This window comes from Lytechinus pictus, chromosome 12 (assembly GCF_037042905.1).
Source record: "Lytechinus pictus isolate F3 Inbred chromosome 12, Lp3.0, whole genome shotgun sequence".
Classification (NCBI taxonomy): domain Eukaryota; kingdom Metazoa; phylum Echinodermata; class Echinoidea; order Temnopleuroida; family Toxopneustidae; genus Lytechinus; species Lytechinus pictus.
This window is the reverse complement of record NC_087256.1, coordinates 1,364,578-1,373,931: the sequence shown is the minus strand read 5'-3', so window position 1 is coordinate 1,373,931 and position 9,354 is coordinate 1,364,578.

The following is a 9,354-nucleotide window of genomic DNA, read 5'->3' as shown; positions in this document are numbered from 1 at the left end:
CTGTAGAATGCCCAATGTACATAAAGAAATTTGGAAGTATAAAGAAAGGTTTTAAGAACATTTTTGATAGATTCAACAGAAATACAATTTTTTATGTCATCAGGAAAGTCTGTTCCATAGTATGGGGCATGCATGAGCAAAGGATCTTTCCCCCCCCCCCCAAGTTTTTGAAACTTTTGGAACCACAAGTGAATGAGATGTTGAACAACGTAGAGACCTAGTTGGTATGTAATAATTGATAAAAGTGGGGCGCTGATCCATGAATGCAATAAAGGCAAGCAACACAATCTCAAAAGTTATCCAATCCTTGATAGGGAGCCAGTGCAGCGAATTCAGAATAGGAGTAATATGTAAGTTTTTTTTTTACAGAGTAACAATACGAGCTGCAGCATTTCGATGATCTCTATTAAAGTGATCATTAATATAAGATTAAGATCTCTACTCAAGTCTGGATCAATATTGCAAAGACTAGTGTGTGTCAAAAGTAGTGTTTGAGTTAACCTTGCAGGAGATGATTTTGTGAAACACAACGCATGTATAAACAGTTTTATTTGTGCTGCATTATTGTGGAGCACAAAACAGATTTCTGATAAAGTGATGGATAGGTGCTATATAAATAGTTATACTAGTAAACTATTTCATTTGTATACTTTCTGAATAATGCATAATATCAAATTATATTAATATCTTTAAATGTTAAAAACTTGATTGCAATAATTAAATCATTGTGAGCAGACCAAAGTCTTATTGTAGAAAGTATAGCCATGGGTTGTTCATGTGAAATATATGAAGATGTCATTACTTTATCATGGGCTGAATGGGGAATGGTGAATTGTTATAAGGAATGGAGAGGTATTGACTTATTTGAGATTACTAGGTTACAAATATAGGAGTAAGGATACTAGTCAATCAAATGCATTTATGTAGAACAACATTATAACTATGATAAAATAATATATGCTGATGTTAATATGTGATTTATTGAGTTCCCTTATGGAAATTTTCTAGTGCTTCCAGTATTATGTAAATACATGATATATGTAGATTGATTCACAAGTATTATGGTGAAATACTCCAAATAGGGAGCTTTTGCACAAATTGAGAATTGACAAACAAGGGAGTGTTTCATGAAACAAATAATCCTTGCATCTGATTGGTTGATAGGAAATGTATCAGTGAAAATCACCCACAGTTGCTTCTCAAAATACACTTGGATGAGCATAACCTGGCACTTAAAGAATTGTATTTTATTCCTCCTTTCATTAATAAATTCTTTTAAAAGTTTTTATAATAGTTGACTACATATCCTTACAAGCTGAATGAGACACCTGTGTTTTGAGCAATGAATATATTTACTTGTAAGAGCATAAGTCAAAAGTAATCATCACTTTAAGTCATTTGTTAATATAAAGATCTTGTTTAAAAAAAAAATCTGAATTCTAGTGCATGTTGTATTTGTTATGGTACATATGGATACCCCCCCCCCATCAATCTTTATGTAGACATGCAACTGAATTCAGTGTTTATAAACACATTCTTGACCTTTTCACCTACATTGCAATATTGGGAGAAAAGGTCACAGCACATGGTCTTTATTCTGTCTGTTGTGATGTGTTTATTTTGACAGCTTTAAGAGAGGAAGTAATTATATAGGAGGTGAATAGAAATGTGGGCTTTAAGATAATCATGAATCAACTTTATATTTGGAAACATTTCTTTGGTGTGTGATATCAATCCAAAGTCAGACCTTTCCTAATGCTTATGTTCCTAACAAGTTCTTAATATCATTGTTTGTTCATGTTGTTAAAAAAATGAAGGATACTATAAAGATAACACTGAAATATCCATATTTCACATATTTCATATTTTTTTCAGATTTAACAACTATGATCTTAAATCTGTAGAGTTCAGTGAAGTTAGGAATTTTATAGCTTTTTTTAAATCATTTTGTTTCCATTGCTAGTGAGTTATCAGATTAGTTTAGTCATTGGTCTTGATTAGCATAGAGGCACTGTTCCTATGGTAACTGTCACTGAATGACAGCTTGTGAGTGATGACAATCTTTATCAAGTGCTGCATGTTTATAACTCAATCCTTACAGAAAGCATTTAATGGCATCATGAAAATAATTCATACGTATTCTGCAACCTTATTACAATGTAGCTGACATTGAGCTTGTATGAAGCCATGATTCTGAGCAAGTATCTACTGTAGACTTGTATCATAGCTGAACAGAGCTCAACGTACTACTTTCCCCATATGTTTTTTCTGCACATATTATATAAACTATGTAATATAAACTATATAATATATAAACTATATAATAAAGTTATAAATCTCTTTGTAAGCTATGCACACCTTCATGCACAACTAGTAACCTTTTCTTGTGATAATTGATACCTCATTTTGTCCTGTTTCAAACATCATGGGAGTGTGTTTCCTAAAACCTGATCAAACTATTCACATGCTAGTTAACAACAAGAATTTTAATCTTCAAAGATCAAATTTTAATTGTTAGCAGATTAGAATTGAAATGATTGAGATTTTAATAAGCATCAAGAAAGAGTTACCAGTCATGTGTAAAGTCAGTTGTAACATAGCAGATTTTTTAAAAACCTGCCAGGTTTTGCTTGGTATTATGAACCCTTGCACGCCATGAATATCACTTAGCTGTAGCAGCATTTTCTATTGCTTTGTGCATTGTAGAGGTATTTGATTAACATATTTATGGTGTGGATCAGACACCATGTCGATGTTTAAATCAGTATTACTATGTTCATGCATGTTTATATACAATTCAAGATGAAAAACAGAAATTAACTCATATGAAAATTGTGATACATCATGTACTTTGAAATGTTGAATTATGGTTGATTCTTGTTGTAAGAGTGTGGATTAACTGATGAATTATAACGTTTCATTTAAGTTTAGTGGATATCATTTAAAAGGATTGACAGAGAAGTATGAGTTGATAAGTAAGCACATCTCATCATTATTTGACTGTCTGTCAGTATGATTAATTAGAAATCTAATACGAGTTATTCTGAGATGCTTTGAATAATTCAAAAGCCAAGTTCATTTTAGTAGATCATGCATAACAAAATTGTGATAAAAATAAGAAAGTTATCTTTTTCTTAATTGTAGTTTTATATGCAACATGGGCTTTGTGAAAAACGAAATTTTATAGCAGGACTAAATTGATTTGAACATAGTGAACACATTTTCTTAAAGCACTCCATAAATGTTTGGTCTATTTAATGTAGGTTGATCACAATGAATGCTATGTAATTATCAACCAATATGTTAATTATTATTACAATTCTTGCAAGGAAACTGAAAATCCAAGAGATAATTTGTTTTTCAGGATTTGGGATTCATTTATTTTGGGAATGACTGATTATCGTACTTTACTTTTTCCACAATCAAGTTTTATCACTTTTTGCTTTTTTCTTATTAATTTTTCTCATATGATGGATTTTTTCCCCAATTTTTTCTATATTCAAACGTTTATAAACTTAAGTATTTCGATTTTTTTTCCTTGCATGTTTTGATGATCATGTAGTAAAAATATATTCTTATGTGGTAAAATGCATTTAGTATTCTGTTTTTATATCTACTTTTTGCTAATATAGGTTGAAAGAACATTTTAATATGATAAAGTGCAATTTTGTCAATAAGCTTAAGTACATGTATTATTGCATTAGTAATTGAAGTTCAATATATGTGAAGATGGACATCATTAAAATGTAAGATTTCAGAATGTATTTTGGTGGCAAGTTGGTTAGATGTGTTGTGATGTATTATGTAATCACAATAGAAACTATGAGAAATGACATATGGTCAAGGAAATCATTATCAGTCAGTGATGTGAAAATATCTCATGTATCATCATTTGCACAACCGATTGATTGTAATCCTTTGTGATAGGGAGCTCTGATATACTGCCAAAATTCATCACAATATTTTTGCAAATCCTTTTCTGGCATGATTCAACTGCATTTAGCTTTGCAAAGCTCACTCTGAGCTTAGAAATTTTATCAAAGTAACACTGTTAAACAATGACTATTCTTATGCATTAGGAAAATGCAGGGCAGACTTTCAAATGAACCCTGTTGGTTCTAATGGGTAATATAGTCAGAATTATTGGCTAAAGAAATGATTAACTCCAGCAATATCAAAGGTCAAAAGTACATTGCATGTAAAATGCATTTGCAGGATTTGATATTTGACTCATCAATTTTACAATGATCAGGTGATCAAATTTGGTTTGAAAAAAGAGGGTAGCATGATGTTAAAATCCTTTTATTCTTTTAGAAATTGGTGTTGGAATAAATGTTTAGTACTTCAGAATCAGAAAATATTAAAACACAGACTTACTGAAGCTTTTCAACATGCACTCAGAGTAAAATGTGTGAATGAACAGATTGCTAGAACAAAACAATTTATGTATTAAAACTGAGAGAAACTGGGCACTAAATGTCCAGGCTTGGTACCCAGTGGTTAGGGTAATAACAACCACATAAAAGGCAAGTATTATTACAAACTCATTCTGAGTTCTGACGGCACAGAATGTGGTCAGTATGCTGATTAATGCATGTCAAAAAGTTACAGTATGTCTATGCTGATTGCCATTTTCTGATATTGATGTATCATATTAAGCTTTCCAGTAAATCTATTTGTCTGTATGGGTATGGACTTTTTTTAGACATTGTCGTTCATTAGTTGTAAAAGAACTTGCATCTCAGCTGCATGAGAATATTTATCTTTGTTTCTTTGTATTGTAAGCTTTTTAATTTATTTGTTTACTCCTGCCAAATAATGTTACCAGTGTATTAATTAAAGTCTGAATAAGTGACATCATTGACTGAATGGACCATTCCAATTAGAATTTCCAATCATTTTAGTATAGATACAGCTAGGTAAATGCTAAATACATTTATTAAAAGCAGTGTGTATCAAATATCTTTATTGAAAATTAATACATTTATCTTTTTAAAATCAAATCTACTTCTGAATAAAATCGTCATTGTTTTATGTTACATTGATATACATATTGTAAGGGTGAACAATTAAATGTATGCCTATATAAATATGAATAAAATATTTTTTTAAAGAGACATCCTTGTCTGAGTCTCATGAGTTTGACGTATCTCAGTAGTAGAGTTTTATTTATAGTTTCAACATACCTATGGATGCTTCTGAACGCAGTCTAAGACTCTATATTCAGCTCCAAAATCTGTCTCCCCTTTTGGTTGGCCGGATCATGTCCTGGTGGGTCAGCATCAAACTTGTACTTCACAGGTTCACATCTCCAATATACTTATCCAGTCCATTCTCGAAGCTGTGGACACTGGGTGCATTTACTAATTCATTACTTAGACTATTCCAAGGTTTCCTCATTCTTATGTAAAAAGAATTCTTACATTTCTGAGTTACATGAGAGTAAATATCATATGGCTTCCATTTTACAATAAAATATAAAAAGTTGGATAAAAAAGTTTGGATGTGACTAGTAAAATAAAGCAATAGTATTCAGTGTATGCTTATATTGGTTGAAAAACAAAGTTGTCTTGATTTTTAAAGGGGAAGCCAACCCAAATAAAAACTTATTTTTAGAGGAAAAAGAAAAATCAGACAAGTTGATAGGTGAAAGTTTGAACAATATCAGACAAATTCAAAAGAAAGTTACGAATTTTTTTAAAGTTGTAAATATTGGTGATCAATCACTATACCAGATGGAGACTTCAAATTGGTCGCATATGTGATGTCATAGTGATGTAAGGCAAGGACTAGTCTTCAATGTACTCCCATACATAAAATTGCTAAAATTTCATTTTTTCAAAACTTCTACTTCAAATAATATTTTTCTTTCATGAGGACATAAAGCTATATCTACTACCTGGGTTATATTTAGATTACTGCCCCAGGCAAATGGGTACTTAAGAGAAAACCACAAATCCCTGATAATTAAAGGGGTACTCTGGGCTGAAAATATTTATATCTGAATAAATAGAGTAAAATCCACAGAGCAAAATGCTGAAAATTTCAGCATTATTTTGTGAAAAAAGTTATATGCACGTCGTCATGAATATTCATTAGGTGGGCTTATGATGTCACATCCCCACTTTCCTTTTTCTAATGTTATTATATGAAATCATAATTGTTTCATTTTTTTCATACATATGTGAATAATGTGTCTCCTCTATAATGAAATAAGTTGCAGCAATTAATATCTAATGAACTAAATCAATTGACAATCAAATTTTTTCAGTTTTTGGTAGAAAAAAATTGAATAAACCTAATTTCATATAATAAAATACAAAAGAGAAGTGGGGATATGACATCAATTTGCTCATTGAATATTGCAAATCTTTTAAATGCCATAACTTTGTTATTCGTTGTCCGAGTTTGATCAAATTTTCAGTGTTTTGTTTGTCTGATTTTTCTTTATCTGTTTAGATCATATTATTTTCAGCCTGGAGCATCCCTTTAAACATGGCCTATGAGAAAGTTATCCTTGCCCCTTGTCATAATATACTTACCCAGTTGCCAATTAGAAATCTACATAGTCTTAGGGATCTCAATTTTAAAGCAGCCGTAACTTTCTTATTGCTTGTCCGATTTCTTTCAAACTTTAACTATTCTGTTTAATTCATTTTTTCCTTTCCAACACAACATTTTGTGACCGAGGCTGGATTCCCCTTTAAACTGCACAACCAGTCTTTCTTGAAATGGTAAATACAATAGTTTTTCTTCACCAGTAAAACATGGTCAAGAGCTTTGATAGTTAAAACACAAAAACATAAAATAATAATATCTTTTCTAGACACAGACCATGGTTTACATTCAAGCATAGCTTAGAAGATGGGTCTAACACTTTTTGTTTTAGACTAACACTACTGTCTACAGCAAGCAAGTCATACTTCTACTTTTACTGATATTTCACTTTTGTGACACACATGATGATGTATTTATGGTTTAGTTTTGCTGGGCTTCAATTAGTTGGATGGGAGATGTAGACAAATGGGGGTATTAACATGAGACAATTACTATGCTGTCTAAAGCAAGAATCAGTCATATACTTCTAATCAAGCTCAAATTTGTTTTGTTCACAACTTGAAGTCAATAAACATTAAAAAAATGCCATATTAAACATATAAAACCATTAATACATTTATAAGAATTATATACAGTGAAAGTAAATACCCGTTTACATAAAGACTACAAACAAATAATACATGTATATACATATATAAAGCCTCCATTTGACAAAAGATGACAACACTTGAAAAATTCAGTAGAAAAAAAATCATTACATATTAAAATTTGTATTCCAATAATAAGAGCATGAAGTATTAGCATATTAAATCCTAAAAGCTATACTGTTTTGCCATAAAAAAGAATGAGATTAGATGTGCGTAATCAATATTTCATTACAAGTAGTTCTACTCAACCAAGTAGTTTAGCATTTCAAAATTTCATTTCAAATTCAAGCATGAAGTATTAACATAATTCCTAAAAATTACTTTGTCTCCAAAAAGATTTGAATTACATGTGTGTAATCAATTTTCATTTCAAACAATACAAAAAATTTCACTCTAATAATAAATGCATACTTATTCAAAAAAGTTACTGCATTGCCTCCAAAAAGGTTTTTATATGTGTATAATCAATATTTCATTACTAACAATTTAAAATTTAATTCCAATAATATGCATGCAGTATAATTAACATATAAAAAAAATCACTGTATTGCCTCCAAAAAGGTTTAAAATACGTTTTTTATCAGCATTTCATTACAGTTTAAAAATTTAATTCCAATAATAAGAGCATAAGTATTAGCATATTAAATCCTAAAAGCTATACTGTTTTGCAGTCAAAAGGAATTAAATTAGATGTGTGTATTCAATATTTCATTTCATTACAAGCAGTTTAGCATTTCATTTCACTGATATATTTACTTTTGTGATACACATGATTAAGTGTGACAGTTCAATTTTATTGGATTCATTTTGCGGAGGAGGGGGTGGGGGGTAGAAAAACTCAGGGGAAAATGAGATACTTAAAAGTTTATGCTTTAGTCTGACATTGCTGTATGGAGGGATAAAATGTCAGATACTGCTTGTAATTGCTAAATTTAATTTTTGTGACGCAGATGATGATGCATTTAAGTGCATTTTTGCAGGGCTTCAGTTTTGTTTTGTAGGAGGGGGTACAAAAAATAGGTGAAATCGGATTGTGCTTTAGATTTACACTGGTGTATAAAGTATGGATTTGTCCCTTCCGATCTCACACAAATGTCTTGTATATATATTTACCTTCTCCCCTTCCCCTCTGTCTCTTCCTCTCTCTCTCCCCCTCTTTCCTTCTGTTTATCTCTTTCTACTCTATTCTATATAACTGTTGTCTTTTTCACTCTCACTCACTAGTCTGCAAGAACAGTCTCATATTTGACACTTTAACCAATTATACCATGTCTAGAGTGGAAAATAGACACCAAACTCTATGGCCCGAATTCACAAAGGTGGTTTTGAAAACCCACGGTTGAGTCCATGGTTTATGCAGATTTCCTGTATAAATTACGCTTATTTTACCGCGTATGATGAAAAATGTCCAAAGCTGATGCAAGCTTTTGCCACTCAGTGCGCCAAATTGACGCCTGTTGCCGTGGTTATCCATGCTATTTTATTAATGAGTCCACTGTTTTGAATAATGAGTCTACTCTTCAAATAGTGGACTCATGAATAAAATAGCGTATCTAACCATGGTAACAGGCATCAATTTGGCGCACTGTGACATGAGCACGCATCATAGCATTGGACATTTTTTATACACACGATAAGCGGTAAAATAAGCGTAATTTATACAGGAAATCTGCATAAACCATGGACACAACCGTGGGTTTTCAAAACTACCTTTGTGAATTCGGGCCTATCTGTTTCAAAGGACATAGTGAATCTAGTCTCACTACTTCAGACTGCATTATGCACAATGTGAATTGAAAGACCAAGCGTCTGTGCATGCAGACTACTCACTTGCCCTACTACCTATTTCTTCCCCTCTCTCTTCCTGCATTCCTGCCTTTGTCTCTCTCCCTCTACATCTCCTTTTCCCTCTCCTTCCTCCTATAAAATCAACCCATCTCTTTCCCTTTCTTTGATTCACTATAATCCGTCTCTCTTATTAAAGAGCAACTGTTCTTTAATTTGGAAAGGTAGCCATGACAGCTAATATAATAATTATTGATTATCATACTACATTTCTGTGTTTCCAAAGTCATGATTTCTTGGCTCATCTGGAGAGATAAGCTTATGCAATGATGTGGCATCGATCAATTGTCATCCACAGTCTACT